Genomic DNA, 16,483 nt, shown 5'->3' with positions numbered 1-16,483 from the left:
CTTGTGAGGGCATAAGTGATGTCTATAGCACTGTTTAGTTGGGAAAATTAGCTCCAAACTCCCAAGAGCCAATCTATAAATGTGCTATTGGAATATATTTCTGTTTATTAGAAATAACCGTTTATATGTTAGTATTTTACTCTTGTAATACTTTACTGTTGTACATAATTTTTTTCTGCACCCAACCCATATTTATTGGCTTCTTGCTAATGTTTTGAGAAATAACACTTTTAATCACTCTGCATGGAAATCTTGCTAAAATTTATGATGCTTTCCTGTGGGGACATGATTTAACTCATTTTTCTTGCCTCAGTCAACATTACACACATCTTTTACACAATGATGTCCTCAGGGACATCGTGGGTTCTTTGCCCTACATGAAATAATCCTACCTACATAAGTTTCTTAGTTTCTCTGTAGATTTCTTTTCAGAGAAAAAGTAAACCGAAGCCTCACATATGCAGATAATTTGCTCAATTAAACATGAATCCTGCTTTCATGTCAGTTATTACAGTAGTCTCTCAGGTTTTTAAAAGTTATTTCTAAGTGACTCAAGAAGTCTGAATTTGTTTAAAATTCAATCCTTGGCACAACCCTTTCCATACGCCATTTTTAAAAACATGGTCTGACACAAATATTTACCGTGTAATGTTCAAAGAGGAACCCTGAGCCTCTTTAAAAATAAGACAAACAAACTCTGTCCTTTGCTTGGGACTTAGTGCTTATTTTTCAAATCTTATTGCAAACTTCCCTGGTATTTCTGACCCCGTTTATGTAGCCAATGTATTTACGAGAGTGAAGTGACTCATACACACTTGTTTTCTAATTTCCTTTTGGGCAATGGTTATAAAAACATTATTTTGTGAATCCACTCTGTCCCCTGTCATCACTTATTCCCCTGGTCCCACCTGGAACATTAAAATGCCCTCTTTCTGGGAGCAGGTCTATAATCCCAGTCTGTTCTAACCACATGGTTCTGCTGCTGTAAAGGGACTGGAGGTAAAACCATGGGCGGATGATTGCTCTTTCCAGGAAGTTCCCTTCCCAAGGACTCTGTGTTAGAACATTGCCCAGTCATGCTGTGCCCCAGAGGAGAAATCCCATACTACTAGCCTGTTGCTGAGCCTTGGTTTGTCTTGTTTTTTTTTTTTTTTAATTTTTTTTAAAGATTTTATTTATTTATTTGAGAGAGAGAATGAGATATAGAGAGAGAGAGCATGAGAGGGGGGAAGGTCAGGGGGAGAAGCAGACTCCCCACTGAGCGGGGAGCCCAATGCGGGACTCGATTCTGGGACTCCAGGATCATGACCTGAGCCGAAGGCAGTCGCTCAATCAACTGAGCCACCCAGGCACCCTGGTTTGTCTGTTTTTAAATAGGACCTAATGCTTGAAGGATCAGTGAGATAGGACAGAGGAAAGCCCTGTGGAAACTGTGTAGCAGTAACACCACCAGTAACAACCACAAAGAGTCAAGCACCTGCTGGGAACCAGGAATGCTACTAGATACTTTGTCACTTTTAAATTTTAGAACAACCCTGCAAGGTCCTGCAAGGTTGGTATTATCATGCCTGGAACCTTAATGAGGAAACAAGAGGGGTAGACAGTTGCTCATGCTCAGCAGCTCTGCCAAGAGCTGACGCCAAGTCAGCTCAGGTTCAAGGCTCAGGCTCTTTTCACTAAAATCCTTCTCCAGATAGAGGCTCTTATTTTCCTCTCTACCCAGAAGGAAGACAAGAGCTGTCTTTCAAGTTCTTAACCACAAGCGGAGGGGATGACCGGACTCGTCAGGCCTCAGCGGGGCTGGCTGAGAAGCACAGCAAGTCTTCCAGACCTGTGCGTGCATTTTACAACAGGCTCCAGGCTGTCTGGAAAGCCTGTGACCTTTGTGCATTTCGGGGAGGGGGTTGCTATATAATGTAAAAGAGGAAAATTAAGGAGTCTCAGACAAAGCGTGGTATGATCTTGCATTCGGAGATAACCAGAGATGACAGAATATTCCTTCCAGGAAGCTCTGTATTCTTCCTCTTAACCAAGTAGATGCACAAATGACAGATGTTGTGGAAAACCCGAAGGACTTGATTGCTTTTTGAAAATTGCTGAATGATCACCACCTCTTAAAGTGAGTTCAACTAAACTGGCCTATCATCAGGACTAAGACTGACTCAATGAGACCAACTATTTACCAGCTCAACTTGTAACATGTGGAACTTCCAGGGAAGTTCCAGACAAGGGGAATGAAGGGGTGCAGGATGAGACACCCAAAATGTGCCACTTTGGCATAAAATTATTTCGAGTTAAGGGGCACCTGGGTGGCACAGTGGGTTAAGCATCGGACTCTTGATCTCAATCCAGGTCTTGATCTCAGCATTGTGAGTTCAAGCCCCATGTTGGGCTTCACAATGGGCGTGGAGCCAACTTAAAAAAAAAAAAAAGATTATTTTGAATTAAAAGGAATAAAAACCCAATAGATGCAGGAAAGGTGCTCCACCTCCCCCATGACTGCCTAAATTTATATTGGAAAGGAGAGCCTGTGACAGGCAGAGGAGTATTAACAGAGTCCCTACTATTTATCAACGTGCACAATAGAACAATCTAGTTTTTGCCAAACATCTCCTTTCACCTTCTTTTTTTTTTTTTAAAGATTTTATTTATTTATTTGAGAGAGAGAATGAGAGAGAGAGAGAGCAGGGTCAGAGGGAGAAGCGGACTCCCCGCCGAGCAGGGAGCCCGACGTGGGACTCGATCCCGGGACTCGATCCCGGGACTCGATCCCGGGACTCCAGGATCATGACCCGAGCCGAAGGCAGTCGCTTAACCAACTGAGCCACCCAGGCGCCCCTCCTTTCACCTTCTTGATGTGGACTTTTCTCCCCTCTGTGTCCTCGGGCCCTTACCTTTTTCCTTAGCTTATATAAGCTTCATTTTGGGTCACTGTCTTCAGAACTTCCTGTCTGTGTAGGTTCCCCAAACCTACGTCTATTAAACTTGATTTTCTCCTGTTTAAAAAAAAAAACAATTGCCAGACAACAACAACAAAACAAAAAATGGGGGGTGGTTTAGGAAATGCAAAAAAGTTCTTTTCCATAGGGGCACAATGTCCTTTTTAGGTTTTGAGAACAATTTGATCTATAACCTGAACACAGACATGTATTTTACTCTTCAGAAAAATCCTGGCACTCGGAAGAGCATATGACTTTCAATCTCAGGGTTGTAAGTTTGAGCCCCATGTTGGGTGTAGAGATTCCTTAAAAATAAAATCTTTTCGGGGCGCCTGGGTGGCATAGTCGTTTGAGTGTCTGACTCTTGATTTTGGCTCAGGTTATGATCTCAAAGTCATGAGATCGAGCCCTGTGTTGGGCTTCACGCTGGGTTTGGAGTCGGCTTGAGATTCTGTCTCTCCCTCTCCTGCCCCTCTCCCTGCCTCAAATAAATAAATAAATCTTTAAAGAAACAAAAGGGGCAAGAGGAGGGGGGGTAGCGGGAGAGGAGGAGGGTGAAGGGGAAAAAGAAAAATCCTAGAGCTCTTTCTTCCTGCTCCAAAATGGCCAGTCTGCTATCCCAGCTCCGCACACCTGTCACCTCAGGACACCTATCTCCTGTCAGCTGCACTCAGGGAGCCCGAGACCCACCCTCAGCCCCAGCCCCACCCCCTGTTGGGTCTCCTGCTGCTGAATCCCGTATCTCTCCTGAGCACACTTTCTTTGGGTGACGCACATCCTTCCATAATCTCCCTGAGATAGAGTGCCCGCCGAGTAAATATTTTGAGACCTTGCGTATCTGAAAATGTCCTTTTGCTCTCCTCATCACCCTTTTTCCAGTTTGGGTGTAAAATTCTAGTTTGGACATTATTTTTCCTTGGAATTTTGTCTTCTAACTTCCAGTGTTGCCGTTAAGAAATCCAGAAGCATTCTGATTCTTAGTCCTCTATATGAGACCTCTTTTTTTGTTTCTGGAAACCTTTCGGTAGTAAATTTCACGTCGATGAGTAGGTGTTATTTCTTTCTTTCCCAAATTCATTTTTTAAAATATTTTATTTATTTAATTGAGAGAGAGAGCGAGCGAGAAAGCATGAGCTGGGGGAGGAGCAGAAGGAGAGGGAGAAGCCGACTCCCTGCTGAGCAGAGAGCCCAATGCAGCTAGGGACTCCCGGATCTTGACCTGAGCCGAGGGCAGAAGCTTAACCTACTGAGCCACCCAGGCACCCGTCCCAAATTCATTTTTGCTGAGCATGCAGTGGGCTGTACATGTTCTGGATTTCTGCGACATTTTCCTAAATTCTTTTGTTGAGGATTTCCCCCCACTTCACTTTCTCCATTCTCTTTCCAAAATTCCTGAAATTCAGCTGTGGGAGCTCCTGGGTTGGCTTCTCCAATTTTCATATGTTTTTCACTCATATTTCCAATCTCTTGATCTTTTTGTTCTATTTTCTGGTATTATTTCCTTAACCTTCTCTCCTAATTAATTTTTCGTCTTTGCACTAATATTATTTCCAAGATACTCCTTCTGTTTTCTGAATGTTCCTTTTATAGAGCATCCTGCAATTTCTTCTCCTACCTCTGCGGACATTAACTGTAGAGGTTTGGTTAAATGTTTCCTTCTGCTCCCCATTGTCGTGGTTTTCTGGTCTTTCTCTTTCTGTGGCCTGCTGGTACAGAAACGGCTAAAGATGGCCCCTGTGTTGTTTACTTCCCAGCAGGCTCAAAGCCCACCAGCACTAAACTCAAATTCTTATATACACATCCTATTGCTTTAAATATAGCCACCCAAGCAGATTTTTAGCCACGTAGAGCCTGCCTGCTTTGCAAAACTGCACACATCAGTTAGCTCTAGATAAGACCAACCCCAGGGCTATAAAAGCCCCCAAACCAGTGATGCTCTCAGGGTTCCCTGACCCAGAAGCTCCCCACTGTGCTGCTGAATGACATCACCTACATAGGCAAGTCCTCTCTCCTAGTCCCCTCTCTTCTGAGTGTTCTTTTGCCCTACTTCCTGCCCCCCCCTTGTTCCAGCTGTCTCTGCAACGTGCCTGTCATGCAATCCTGTGCACACTCCACCCAGTAAAACACGTTGGACAGCACTGTCACATGGTGTCGACCTCGGAGAGTCGTGGACCTGGGGCGGCGAAGGAACTGAGAAAAAGAGACGACAGTAGAGCAAGGTACAGGGGACCCCAAGCAATGAGCCCAAGGTCCCGAGGTTTATTTTCCATAATCTTATATACCTTCTACGGCGATATAGATCTATAATGATTTACAGCAGCGGCTTAGTAAGGCGCATTCTTCCCTGTACATGGGATTAGTGTATGATAAGAATCTTCAAAGCAGGGGGCACCTGGGTGGCTCAGTCGTTAAGCGTCTGCCTTCGGCTCAGGTCATGATCCCAGGGTCCTGGGATCGAGCCCCGCATCGGGCTCCCTGCTCGGCGGGAAGCCTGCTTCTCCCTCTCCCACTCCCCCTGCTTGTGTTCCCTCTCTCGCTGTGTCTCTCTCTGTCAAATAAACAAATAAAATCTTTAAAAAAAAAAAAGAATCTTCAAAGCAGGACAAAGGAACGAAGAGGGGAGTGCACAGTGTGCTGTTTACAGCTGGCTTCCCATCTACAAAACATCTTCTGCTGCGTACTTTAGAACAGACCACACATGTCCCAAGGGCATTTCACTCTGATCCTTTCGGGTTATTTTTAACCCTGCAGTCTCGAGTTTTCTCAGAGATCTCGGAGTCTGAACGAACATGCACCGGTGGTTGTTGTGGCGTTCTGTTTCCCACAACATGGTGTCCTGTCTTCCTAGATCAGCCCCAAACCTGGCCCTCAGCACACCTATCCTTAAAATAAGGGCTTTTCTCAAACGTCTTGGCTGTCCATTCACACATGTCAGTGGGGAACTCTGGGAAGCTCCCTGCAAGGCTCTGCTTGTGCGCAGGCTCTGTCCACTATGAGCTTCCCTTAGAGGATCTGGTGGGAACTAGACTCCCAATTGTCAGTGTCTTAATCTTGTCTCTTGGTCAGTCTCTCCAGGGGAAAACCCTCCAGTCTCCCTCCTGTTTTACAGTTACCAGTTTTTTGTTTTTTTTTAAGATTTTATTTATTTATTCATGAGAGACAGAGGAGGAGAGAGAGAGAGGGAGAGAGAGAGAGAGAGAAGCAGAGGGAGAAGCAGGCTCCCAAGGAGCAGGGAGCCCGATGCGGGACTCGATCCCAGGACCCTGGGATCATGACCTGAGCCGAAGGCAGACGCTTAACCATCTGAGCCACCCAGGCGCCCTCCAGTCTCCCTCCTGAGGAGCCCAAGCCTGGCTGGCTGCCAGCACCCTGGATGCGGGAGAGGAAAGGGCTTGACCTTTGAAGGGTGGGACCGGGGAGAGCGAGGCCACGCCCCTCAGGCTACCAACCAGACCCAGTTGAGGTGTGGGTGCTATACCGAAAACAAGGGATTCAATAAATACCTACCTCCAGGATGGTGACACCCTCCCCCTAGGCACGTGCTTTTTCCTAGAACAGGAGACTGCAAACTTTTTTTTTGGAAAGGGCCAGATGGTAAATATTTTAGGCTTTTCAGGCCACATGGTTGATGTCACAACTACTCAACTCTGTCACCGTAGCGCAGAAACCACCACAGACACTATGTAAATGAAAGAGCATGGCCGCATTCCAGAATCACTTTATTTATGGACACTGAAATTTGAATTTAATATAATTTTCACATGTCACAATTCTTTTTATTTTTCCAACAATTTTTTTTAAAGATTTTTTTATTTATTTGACACACACACAGAGAGAGAGAGAGACAGCGAGAGAGGGAACACAAGCAGGGGCAGTGGGAGAGGGAGAAGCAGGCTTCCCACGGAGCAGGGAGCCCGATGTGGGGCTCGATCCCAGGACCCTGGGATCATGACCTGCACCGAAGGCAGACGCTTAACCGACAGAACCCCCCAAGCACCCCTTTTTTCAATAATTTAAAAACATAAAATTCTTAGATTTCTGACTACACAAACAAGTGGCAAAAAAATTTGGCCCAGCGGCAGGAGCTTATGGATCTCCTTCCTGGAATATCATCGTTGAGAGATTATCGTCAAAATCCTCTGAACCTGGGGGCGCCTGGGGGGCTCAGTCGGTTAAGCGTCTGACTCTTGGTTTTGGCTCAGGTCATCATCTCGGGGTCGTGAGATCGAGACCCCCCCCCCCCCCCGTCGGACTCTGCACTGCGCGGAGTCTGCTTGAGATTCTCTCTCCCTCCCACTCGTGCTCCCTTTCTCTCAAATAAATACATAAGTGTCTTAAAAAAAAAAATCCTCGGAAGCTGTCTTCCTCTTCCCCTTAGCAGAGCCTCCCAGCGCTCATTTTTGTCTGTAGGTATAAGGGTTACAGGTTTTCCCCCTCCCCCACGCAGCCCAAGATGGGCCATGGAAATGTAGACGCTTATGAATTGCCTTGGGATGGAAGCCGTGGTAACAGGGCCTCCAAGACTTGCTGCCAAGTTCTGCCCGGGGTGGAACAAGTTGTTGATTGTTCTCTTTCCCTGGATTTTAACCAAGGTGATAAATGAGGGCCGGAGGAGGAGATCTCTGGGAAAGGTGGGGCTTGCAGCCAAAGCCCTGACTCCCAGGCCGTCTGAGTCAGCGCCTCGGTTTCCAGCCATAAAGACTGTTCTAAGTAGGCCGGGACCTGTCTAGTCTCGACTTTCACATGAGGGAAAGAAGTCCCACCTTTCGTAGTTGCAGGGGCAGGATAGGTGTTTGGCAGAGAGAAGAGCTCCTTCTGCCGCTAGGTGTGTATTTCCGTGCGAGTCCGTTCTGCTTGCCCAGTCTCACTTTCTTTATCTCTAAAGTGGGGATAGGCACTCCGACCTCATTGGGTAGTGGTGTGGGTTAATAAATTAACATACCTAAAGTCCCTGTCACATCGAGGGGGCTCAACGAATGGCAGAGAGTATGATTCTAATTTATCCAGACAAGGAAACACAGCTCATTAAGGGGGTGGAGGCAGGAACATAATTTGTTTTCTCAACCCTTCAACTAATTTTCTTCTATCCTGAGCTGCTTGGAGAGGAGAGCTTAGTCCTTTTTTTTGTTTTTAAGATTTTATTTATTTGACAGAGAGAGAGAGAGCACAAGCAGGGGGAGCAGCAGAGGGAGATGGAGAAGCAGGCTCCCCGCTGAGCAGGGAGCCTGACTGCAGGACCCTGGGATCATGACCTGAGCAGAAGGCAGACGATTCGACTGAGCTCCCCAGGTGCTCTGGGCTTAGTCCTTTTTTTTAACCACACCTGAAATGCTATGGGAGGGAAGGTGTTGGGACTGCAGGATATCGGCCTGTTCCCTCCCTTTCTCTCAGCCCCACCCCCCTTCAGGTGACAGACACGCTCCTCTGGTGTTTAGACACAGCAAAGCTGGTACCCCCTCCACATCATATCGTACGTGGGTGTTACAGGGCACCACCCCTTGGCCACCTCCCCTTGCCACCCCCAGCACCCCTGTCTCCCCTCACCCCCTCCCAGATGCAGGCTGCTTTCCTCTGGGCTGGGCCACTCCGCTGAACAGTTGCAAAGATTCTTTGTAATGCGTTTACCTGGGGAGGAGGAAGAGCAGGGCCTGGCTGTCCTCAAACCACAGAGAAAGAGCCAAGACAGATGACCCTGTGGCTTGGGGGCCCGGATTGAAGACATAACCCAAGTGCAGAGCCCCTGGCTCAGCTTCCTTGTTTCTGGGCATGGAGGCGCCTCTTTACCCAGGGAAGACTGTTTACTCAGCTCGGCTGAGTGAGAGGTGTTTACACAGGGAGGGAGGTAGCCATCTGGCCGTTCTCTGGCGGAGCGGGGAACATTTGCAGGTCAGGCACCATCTCTGTTCCAGGGCCTCTGGGGAGGCAGCCCCCTGACAACAGGCTTTCTGAGATGCGTGTCTCTTCTTTGAGAGTGAATGTGGACAATTTGGAAAAAAAAATTGTAAAAATGGTACTTTTGTTTGTTTGTTTGTTTTGTTTTCCTTTAATCCAGACCCACACCAGTTAAATTGTCCAGGATCTTTCCTACAGTTGTATTTTGCAAGGCTGGGAGAAAGGCAGTTTTCAGCACTTAAAGAATGGTGATGTTTGGGGCGCCTGGGTGGCTCAGATGGTTAAGCGTCTGCCTTCAGCTCAGGTCATGATCCCAGGGTCCTGGGATCGAGTCCCACATCAGGCTCCCTGCTCCTTGGGAGCCTGCTTCTCCCTCTGCCTCTCTCTCTCTCTGTCTCTCATGAATAAATAAATAAAATCTTTTAAAAAAAAAAAAAGAATGGTGATGTTTGCCACCTGTGAGGTACTTTGTGCTTTAAAAGCTTCGCCACGGGTGCCTGGCTTGGCTCAGTCCGTAAAGCGTGCAACTCCTAATCTTGGGGTCGAGAGTTTGAGCCCCATGTTGGGTGTAGAGATGACTTGAAAAAAATGAGTTGAAAAAATAATTTATAAAAGACGGTCATATCCACCATTCCACGTGATCCTCAAGACAGCAGAGTGGGTAGCTGTGGCCAAAATCATCCATATTTTACAAATAAGGAGTGGACACTTGGAGAGGTCAAGTTGCTTGCCCAAAACCACACACCCAGCAAGAGGCAGAGGCCAAGTGACTACAGTTTGCTTGCTCTTTTTTTCATAGAGTCCCCCTGCTTCCCCACTTAGCTGTAAATCGAGATGTAAAGAGATCTTGTTTCAACACGGAACTGCCTCACGGCAGGTGGCTCTGGGAGAGAGCACTGCATCTCGGGGACATGGCGGAAGCCATGGCGATGAGCCTCAAGGGCACAATGCAAGGACCTTGGGTCTGTCCCAGGGTACCCCAATGGGGCATACCCTGGGCGCCAGATGAATGGAAAGCCTGGGAACCAACTGCGTGAAACCGTGTGTAACATACACACCGTACTGCTCTACCAGAGAAATCAGGGAGGTGAGGATGCAAGTTACAGAATCCCTGAAACTTGCCTCCACCTTCCTTCCCCCATCTCCTCTTGGGCTGGGGCTCCCTGCATTCAAACCCACGTGTGTCTACCTGAAGCCACTACCTGGGTTCCACCTACCGTCCTCGCTACTTCTTCCCAGCCCTTTATCCTCCCTTTGATAACCCCAGACACCCCAAACCACCCAAGTGGGAGTCATGCCAGCCTCTTCCCTTTCTCTCTTCATCTCTGTCCCTTAAGTCCAGCTCAAGCCAAATTGCTGTGACCTGTGTGACTGATTAATACTCCTCAGCTTGGCCCCCTGCCACCCTTAGCCCAGCCCCTGCACCTGACTCAGCCACCAGCCTCGCCTCCTGGTCTCTTCTTTCCTGCCACTGTCATATCCTGGCCCTCTCTCTTCTTGCCAATCTCTCCATCAGTGGCCACGTTTCTAGAACGACTGATGCGTTCCTGAGTTTTGCGTCTTGCAGAGCACGTTTGCATACAGACACACAGACATACGTTCACACGGAGTCCCGTTCTGAAGTTAGCTCCTCCTCCCCGACGGATCTCCGTTCATCTCCTTCCTAATCTACGAAACCTGGTCGGTTTTCTTTTTATCTTTGCGTTCAGTGCATCTAACTTGGCCTGCCATCATTCCTCCAACCAACCTGCCTTTCATTACTTTCTCCATAAAATGCTATTTATAAGCTTTCAAGTATCCTTCCTAATGCAAAGTCCTCACTTCCCTTCCTCCAAAAATTCTAATTAGTCCTCTCCCCTCTCCTGTGTCCTTCCTTATTCTTTCTTGACATTCAGTGCCTGTCATCGATTGTTAAAATCAGACTGTGATTCCCGGAACCGGAAGCTTTAGGGATCATGTGGCCACGAATGGCAGTTTACTCCATGGCCAGCCACCCCGTGCTGCCTGGACGTGTCTGTACATCCACAGTGTGCTTCTTTACACTGCAAGCTCCTGGAACGGTGAGGATCCTCTTTCTTTGCAGACTTCTCCGAAGTTTAGAAGAAGCTCTGGGGTTAGTTCAGCGGCTCTCCAGACTCTGGCCCAACTCTGAGATGCATCCCCCTGCCATGAATCTCTCTCCTCTGCCATTTGCCCTATACCAAAGGCAATTTGGGGGAGGTCCTGTCATTTTTTTAAAAGATTATTTATTTATTTGAGAGAAAGAGATACATGAGTGGGGGGGGGGCAGAGGGAGAAGCAGGCTCCCCACTGAGCAGGGAGCCTGATGCAGGACTCGATCCCAGGACCCTGGGATCATGACCTGAGCCGAAGGCAGATGCTTAACCGACTGAGCCACCTGGGCAGCCCTGGGGGAGGCACTGTTATAAATGACTCTCAGTTTGCCTGTGACTGATACTCTGATGATCAGAGAAGCCTTAGTATTATGTCCTCAGGTTGAGTCCCAGAATTTCAAAGAGGGTCATGCAAAATTTGCATACGACTTGGGCAAATGAAAGGCCAGACCCGGGAACCCAGCCAAGTGGTATCACTGTCTTCTTTTACTTTGGTTCTTAAAGGGTGAGGAAGGCCACCCTGTCCCATTTGGCTGCCTGCCCGAACCACTGGAGTTGTAGCAAGCTCTCCTATATCCCTGCCACCTCTGTGTACCATAGACAGAGGCTGCCTGTCTCTGGCATACAGGTAGAAAGAGCTGGTAGATGGGCCTACACAGGCAGCCTAAGCCCAAGGCGCATTCAACAGTCCAGAGCCCTAAACTCATCTCGTGTCCCATGTGAGTCCAAAACTATCATCATGGTAACAGTGGTGTTACTAGCCACATAGTTCACAGTGTGGCAGGCACTCTGCCAATGGCTTGACATGAATCAGTTCAACTGGAGCCTCATCACAGCCTGATGGGGTAGATGCTGTTATAATCCCAGTTCTGCAGAGAAACTGAGGCTCCAAGAGGTTACGTAACTAGGCTAAGAGAACATAGTACAGATAAAATTAGAACCAAGGCCAGTGTGAACCCTACAGTGACCTTCTGCTGGGACCCCCTGGTCAGCTGGGTCCCCTTACATCCTTCCCTGCTATGAATGGGCCCGTCAACGAGGGGGCAGCTCACCTGCAAGAGAATCGCCAGTTGTCCCAGCTGAGCAGAACCAAGCTGGACTTGGCCTCTTCCTCCCTCTGGGTCACCTTGTTGCAGTCCCACTCCTTTTTTAAGCATAAGGATAAGAATCCCTATGTTTAAAATTTAAAACTAGGGCGCCTGGGTGGCTCAGTTGGTTAAGCGACTGCCTTCGGCTCAGGTCATGATCCTGGAGTCCTGGGATCGAGTCCCGCATCGGGCTCCCTGCTCGGCGGGGAGTCTGCTTCTCCCTCGGACCCTCTTCCCTCTCGTGCTCTCTATCTCTTGTTCTCTCTCTCAAATAAATAAATAAAATCTTTAAAAATAAATAAATAAATAAAAAATAAAATAAAATTTAAAACTAACTCCAAGAGATACCTGCTCCCCCATGTTCATTACAGCATTATTTGCAATTACCAAGACATTGAAATAACCTAATTTATGTATATATAATATACATTTATGTATATATTTATGTATATTTATGTATACATTACTTTTATTTATATATTATATATGTGTCTATATATATATTTATAAATACAGATAAATATACTCACACAATGGAATACTATTCAGCCATAAAAAAATGAAATCTTGCCATTTGGGACAATATGGATGAACCTTGAGGGCATTATGCTAAGTGAAATAAGTCAGACAGAGAAAGACAAATAGCATATGTATGATCCCACTTATGTGTGGAATCTAGGGGGGAAAAAGTTCATAAATCCAGAGGACAGATTGGTGGTCGCCAGAGGAGGGTGAGGTAGGAGGTTGATAAGTCATGGGGGGGAGGGTGTCTGGGTGGTTCAGTCATTGAGCAACTGACTCTTGATGTTGGCTCAGGTCATGATCTCAGGGTCGTGGGATTGATGTCAGGATCCACATTCAGCATAGAGTCTATTTGGGATTTTCTCTCTGTCTGCCCCTCCCCCCAATTGCACACACACTCTCTCTCTCACATAAATAAATTAATTAAAAAATAAATAAGTAATGGGGACATTATGTGCAGCCAAGAGAGTCGATCTTAAAAGTTCTCATCACAAGAAAAAAATTTTGGAACTATGGTGACAGATGTTAGCTGGACTTATTGGTGTGATCATTTTGCAATATATCCCTATATCGAATCATTATGTTGCACACCTGAAACTAATATAATGTTATATGTCAATTATATCTCAATTTTATTTAAGGACGGGGCACCTGGCCAGCCCAGTTGGGAGAGCATGCGACTCTCGGTCTCTGGGTTGTAAGTTTGAGCCCCACCTTGGGTGTAGAGATTACTTAAAAATAAAATCTAAAAAAAAAAAAAAAAATGAGGTCACTGGGTGGGCCCTAATGCAATAGATCTGGGGTCCTTAGAAGAAGAGATTAGGACACACACACACACAGAGGGAGGGCCACGTGAAGGCACACGGACAGGAAAGAGAAGACAGCCATTTACAAGCCAAGGAAAGAGGCTTCAGAATGAACCAGCCCTGCTGACACCTTGAGTTTGGACTTCTAGCCTCCAGACCTAAGACAATGCATATCCGTTGCTGAAGCTCCTCAGTCCCTGGTACCTTGTTATGGCAGCCCTAGCCGACAAACACAGTCTCCCTCTGGGGCCCCCAGTTCAACCTAAGCCGACCTTGCTCTTCTTTTTTTTTTTTTTTTTTTTTAAGATTTTATTTATTTATTTGATAGAGAGAGACACAGCAAGAGAGGGAACACAAGCAGAGGGAGAGGGACAAGCAGGCTTCCCGCGGAGCAGGGAGCCCAATGCAGGGCTCGATCCCAGGACCCTAGGATCATGACCTGAGCCAAAGGCAGATGCTTAACGACTGAGCCACCCAGGCGCCCCCAACTTTGCTCTTTTTGCAGAACCCTAGAGGAGAAGCTTCCAGTGCTCCTTCCCTGTGTTGCTAATCTCCTTCTGCCTGCACTCTGGCTTGTCCAGGTGCCCAGAAAGCAAAGCCCTGTGCCCAGGTGGCCTGGTCATTTTCTGTGCTGCTGTCCATGGAGCCCAAGATTTGTTCAACTGCTATTGAACCACACTCTTGGCTCACTCGGAGTTTACAGCCCATGAGGAGCCCCGGGGCCTTGCTCACTGCTGTTGCTGTCAAAAAGGCCACATCTTCCACATCCAGTCCTTTCCTATTTATTTTTTCCAGATTGATGTTCCATCTTGGATGGTGGCCACAAGGATGTGTTGTGGACTTTTCCATCTGTATGCAGAACATTTGGCCCTATTTCATTTTAACTCACCCATTCCTTGTTTGGGGCGTGGGTATAGGGACAAAGGTTGCTTTTCCTCCCTCGATGTACAAGTTAGCACTGTTAGCTTAGGGTCATACACAAATCTAACTTTCCCATATATAACATTGATAAAACAGGAAACAGTTTGCATAAAGCACATATAAAAGGATCCTATTGAACAGGAAATGGGAGAGAACCCAGTAGTAGCTGGCTCTGGAGAGTGCATTCAAAGTTGCTGTGAATTTATTAATATGATTTGGGTCTGGTAATTCAGCCAACTAAAAAGTCCATCCAACTCTGCCCTTACCTGCCTTCCATCCAATTAGCAAGCACTCGTTGAGGGCTTATTCCCCCCCTCCAGAATAAGATCCATAAACACACTATCTTCTCTATAAAGCTGTATCTCCAGGTATTTGTCTTTTGTTTTGTTTTGTTTTTTGTTTGTTTTAATTCAATTAATTAGCATATAATGTATTACCAGTTTCAGAGGTACAGGTCTGTGATTCATCAGTTGCGTGTAACACCCAGTGTTCATTACATCAAGTGCCCTGCTTAACGTCCATCACCCAGGTACCCCATCCCTCCACCCCCATCCCCTCCAGCAATCCTCAGTTTGTTTCCTATGATTAAGAGTCTCTTATGGTTTGTCTCCTGGTATTTGTCCTTTGTACTCTGCTTGAGCTTCTTCATTCTAGTGTTCCAAGATAATGATCAAGCCTGTTTTACTCCAGCCACGCCATCTATAATTTTTCAGATTCGTAAGTCTTAAATATATATCCTCCTAGACTTCACTTCTGGCCATATGGCAGCCAAGATGAGCAGAGAAACCCTCCCTATATAGCACACTGAAAAGTGATGGGTTCCATGCAAAAAGCATCTTCTACTTACTCATGAATGAGCTGGTGAGAAAGTAGGGGAATTCCTTGGAGGCCAGAAATGACAAGAAAGCAGTAATCCAGAAGGATAAGCACATCCCCAGAGAGACTTTTCCCTGGAGTGTCCACTCATCTCTGGTGCCCAGAATATGGGTTTTAACAGGCCACACGTGAGGGAGATAGGAGATAAAGCCAGGGACTGAGCCCTCTGCCTAAAGCTAGGAACCTCAAAGGACAACACCCTGAAAGGTGAATGAGAGTAAAATCCACACCAAAGAAGACCATGGGAATATGTGGCTATTTGGGTCTTGGAAAATTCCTCAGGGTCCTGGGATTAAGCCCCATGTCAGGCTTCATGCTCAGCGGGGAGTCAGCTTGTCCCTCTCCCTCTCCCTCTGCCCCTCCCCCTTGCTCGTGCGCTCTCTCTCTCTCTCTCTCTCAAATAAATAAAATCTTTTTAAAAAAGAATTTATTTTTGAGTAATCTACACACCCAACATGGGACTCGAACTCACAACCCTGAGATCCAGAGTCACACTCTCCACCAATGAGCCAGCTAGGCATTCCACTAGCTACATTTAGTTTATAGTGACCCCAACACATTCATGTCTCTGGGTACAAGACTGAATCAAACAGATTCTCACTATAAACCCAGCACCTACCTGGCTCCCTCAGGGAGAACCCTGAGGAGCTCACAACGGGAAATCACTAGACACCTGAGAAAACACCCCCAAGAACCCTAGTGCCTGGTGTCAGTCAGCAGCACGTTCAGGGAATGCATCCCTTCAGTATTAACCCCACCCGTTTTCAGAGCGCAGAAGTCAACCTTGGGAGCCCACAGTTTCTGGAGTGCCCTTCAGAAACTTTTATTTGTTTGAGGCACCCCGCCAGGCCTAAAGTACAGTATTTCTTTGTGATAGTAAGTCATTGCATTTAGTGATACTTTGAGTTCTTTCGAAACTCTTGTGTGCATGTCACCTGATCTCATTAGCAGAGCTTGTTCGCCAATAGGTGGAGAACCTTGGGGTCACCAACACGATTTCATGTAGACCCTCTGACTATTTGTGGGGCCAGCAATCTCATTTCTCAGAATCTATCCTTAGGAGATAATCGGAGATGTCTTTAATGATCATGTGCAAAGATGTTTTGCTTTTCCCATAGTGCCACCACCAAAGTATCTTCTTTTGTTATTGTCTCTTTTCCCCCATCCTGACGTCAGTGCCATTATTTCTTCTTCTAGTCAAGATTATGATAAAAATAACAATAGTTGTGATAAGTAACGTGCACTGAGTGTTCACTGTGTGCCAAGTGCTTTGCTATGCACTTTTTACACATTCAGTCATTTAATTCCCACAGAGACGTTGTGAG

General features: G+C 46.7%; 1 protein-coding gene across 3 annotated transcripts in view; it reads left to right on the top strand.

The window, feature by feature from the left end:
- The window catches only part of ZKSCAN1 (zinc finger with KRAB and SCAN domains 1), a 55,297-nt gene that overhangs the window by 13,498 nt on the left and 25,316 nt on the right, over window positions 1–16,483 (top strand). Inside the window, exons 1-2 of one of the 3 annotated variants that reach the window (XM_088016682.1) lie at window positions 4,893–5,158; window positions 10,727–10,891. The gene's annotated coding sequence lies outside the window, so the exon portion shown is untranslated. Of the gene's footprint in view, window positions 1–4,892; window positions 5,159–10,726; window positions 10,892–16,483 lie in introns of those variants that run through there. The other 2 variants (XM_088016681.1, XM_088016683.1) reach the window with 2 other exon arrangements.

This window comes from Eumetopias jubatus, unplaced genomic scaffold (genome assembly GCF_037043125.1).
Source record: "Eumetopias jubatus isolate StellerSeaLion01/CBP00866 unplaced genomic scaffold, mEumJub1_p1.0 scaffold_12, whole genome shotgun sequence".
Classification (NCBI taxonomy): domain Eukaryota; kingdom Metazoa; phylum Chordata; class Mammalia; order Carnivora; family Otariidae; genus Eumetopias; species Eumetopias jubatus.
The sequence above is the reverse complement of the archived record's forward strand: the minus strand, read 5'-3'. Positions and strand labels throughout refer to the sequence as shown.